The sequence below is a fragment of the Mandrillus leucophaeus genome, unplaced genomic scaffold (assembly GCF_000951045.1).
Source record: "Mandrillus leucophaeus isolate KB7577 unplaced genomic scaffold, Mleu.le_1.0 Scaffold302, whole genome shotgun sequence".
In the NCBI taxonomy this organism is placed as follows: domain Eukaryota; kingdom Metazoa; phylum Chordata; class Mammalia; order Primates; family Cercopithecidae; genus Mandrillus; species Mandrillus leucophaeus.
In genome coordinates this window covers 27,154-30,073 of record NW_012103166.1, presented here as the reverse complement: position 1 = coordinate 30,073, position 2,920 = coordinate 27,154, and the positions used below count along the sequence as shown (strand labels likewise).

The 2,920-nt window shown below is 34.7% G+C and overlaps 1 pseudogene; it reads right to left on the bottom strand.

The window, feature by feature from the left end:
- Nucleotides 1–859: 859 nt before the first annotated feature.
- Nucleotides 860–1,123, bottom strand: LOC105544635 (annotated as a pseudogene).
- Nucleotides 1,124–2,920: the final 1,797 nt, after the last annotated feature.

Sequence of the window (2,920 nt, the reverse complement as noted above, 5' to 3'; positions counted from 1 at the left end):
TGGCCTATATCACTATATTTAAAGCAAGTTTTTGCACAGAGCATATAGTTGGATCTTGTTTTTAAAACCTATCTATCAATCTCTTTTAGTTAATGATCTTAGACTATTTGCATTTAATGTAATTGTTCATCTGTTAGGGTCTAATTCTTTATTTTTATTTACTGATTGTTAATGAACATAAACTTTATTACATCAAATAATACATACAAATATGCAAACAGCTTTAGTCATTTTTAAATATGTTTTGATGAACTTACCGCAAACACAGAACTAAAATCTACATACGATCTTAGTAAAAAACAGTTAAGTTTAGTTGGTTACTCTTTATTCTGTATTTATAACTTGTGCATCTTTAATTTCAAAGCATTGATAGTGATGCAATGCTTAAGCAAAAAAGAAGTTATAGAGAATGTATACTGTATGGCAAACCAGGGACTGGCTACTAAGTAAAGAGTGCTGTCAGTATTCATCAAAAATAAAATTCATAGAGGTGTATTACTTTATGGAACAGAACAAAAAACAATTTAGTTTGCATGAGCGTATTCAAAAGAGAAGATTAAAGTGCAACACTGGTATTTTGGAGGCAAGCAACAGTTTGCTGTAAGATAGAAAACTTTTACCTGCATCTTTTAAATCAATGCTTTAAAAAATCTGAGTAGCTCTAACTACTTAAAATGCAAATCCTAATCAACCATAAAATCTTTGCTGGTTTCAGAGTCTACTGAACCACAGGAAAGAAACCAGGAAGAAACACCAAATAATTACCATTTTGAAAACATGTTTCATCTGAACAGGAGAGATGAACTGTAACTTCCTATCTTGTAAAAAGATGGAATACCTTGCAAAACTAAGAAGGTGGTTAGAATAAGGCATTCCATTCTGTTTTAACCAACCACTCCCAAACTAGTCCTTTAGCATGAATGGTAACTTGTTTTGGTCTCTTCATTGTGCTCTTGCTCCCTGTATAGGTGGGTCTGATCACTCCCCCAGCTCTTGGATGATAGCCAGCAGTTTAGCACATCTGCTTTGGGGTCACTTGGCTGTTTCCAGTTCCCTGGGTATAGCCTAGGGATGGTGGCCTATAGTCACTCAGCAGCTGGTGATACTGTGAGAATAATACCATGTGGTACACACACACACACACACACACACACACACACACACACACACACAGAGACTGGTGCTGAAAACTGTGGATGTCTTCAAGAAGCCCAGAGAATTTTGGGCTTTGGGATTAGAGACTGAAAACCCTGGATATGATCAAGAGTGATCTGTTCCCTGCTGTGCACACAGCAGATCAGGACACTTTGGCTTGTAGTTTCCTAATACACCTTCTTATCTATCTGTCCTCCAGGAAAGATACAATAGGACAGTCAGACACACAGATGTACACATGCACATGTGCGTGCACGCACGCACACACAAACACACACACACATGCTCTAACATATTTGAATAAGGCTAATAGGAAAATGAAATGAAATGGATTGAATATAGGAAAGGGTACAAAAATAATTTATTAGAAGGAATGGTGTGGAACAAAGCTAGCATTATTGATCACCAACTATGTGTCAGATATTCCATTATCTCATTTAATTATTTTCTTATTTTTTCATGGACAAATAAAAATTGTGTACATTTATGCTATAAAACATGATATTTTGAAGTATGTACATTGTGAAAAGGCTAAATCAAGCTAATTAACCTACATGTTACCTCACGTACTTCTCTTTTATTAGTGGTGAGAACATTTAAAATCTACTCTATTAGCACTTCTCAAGTATACAATACATTGGTCTTAAATTTAGTCACCACGTTGGACAACAGATCTCAAATCATTTAATTTTTCAAGTTGGTATTATTATTCTCCTTTTACAAATAAGTAAACCAAGGCTCATTGAGATTAAATAGTTTGTCTAATGTCACATCTAATAACTGGCAGAGCCCAAATTCAAACTCTAATTTGTTGGATTTGAAAATCTTTGGCTTTGCTGTCTGTCTCTCATGGAAGAAGGTGGAGCTTGGGGGAACTGGCATTAGGAGATTAGGTAATAGAGATGGTTGGTTAAGTGCATGAGGTGGCCACAGAGGATGGATATGGCTGGATTTCACTGTCTTCCTCCACCCCTCCTATTCTCATAGTTGTGATATACATTGCCTCAGAGTTGCAGCTTTCTTTCTTCCCAGGATGAACTTCAAAAAAATTTTAATTAACAAAAAGTACTTTTAATAACCAAATAGTTATAGGGTACAATGTGATATTTTGATCTATGTATTATATACATTTGAGAAAGATTAATCAAGCAAATTAATATATCTATCTCACCAACTTATTTTTTTTGTTGGGAGATTAACAGTGAAGAGACAATAAAATAATAGTTAAAAATCTATTCTTTTAGCAATTTTGAAATACATGATACATTATTATTAACCGTGGTCACCTATCGTACAGTGCAATAGGTCACTAAAACTTATCCCTCCAGTCTAACTGAAACTTGGTACTTTTTGGTGATTAACATTGTCGCTTTCCTTATCCCTTCTCCTGCCCCAGCCTCTGATAACCACCTTCTACACTTTGTTTCTATGAGATTGACTTTTTTCAATTTTACATATAAATGAAATCACAGTATTTTGTCTTTCTGTGCCTGGCTCATTTCACTTAACATAAATTCCTCCAGTTCCAGCTATGTTGCTGTTAATAATAGAATTTCCTTCTTTTTGAAGATTGTATAGTATTCCATTGTGTATATATGCCACCATTTCTGTATCCATTCATCTTTGATAGACACAGTTTGAATCCATATCTTGGCTATTGTGAATAATGCTGAAATGAATATGGTAGTGCAGGTATCTCTTAGATATACTAATTTCAAATTTCAATTTCTTTGGAAACAGGATGGCTGGATCATACGGTCATTCT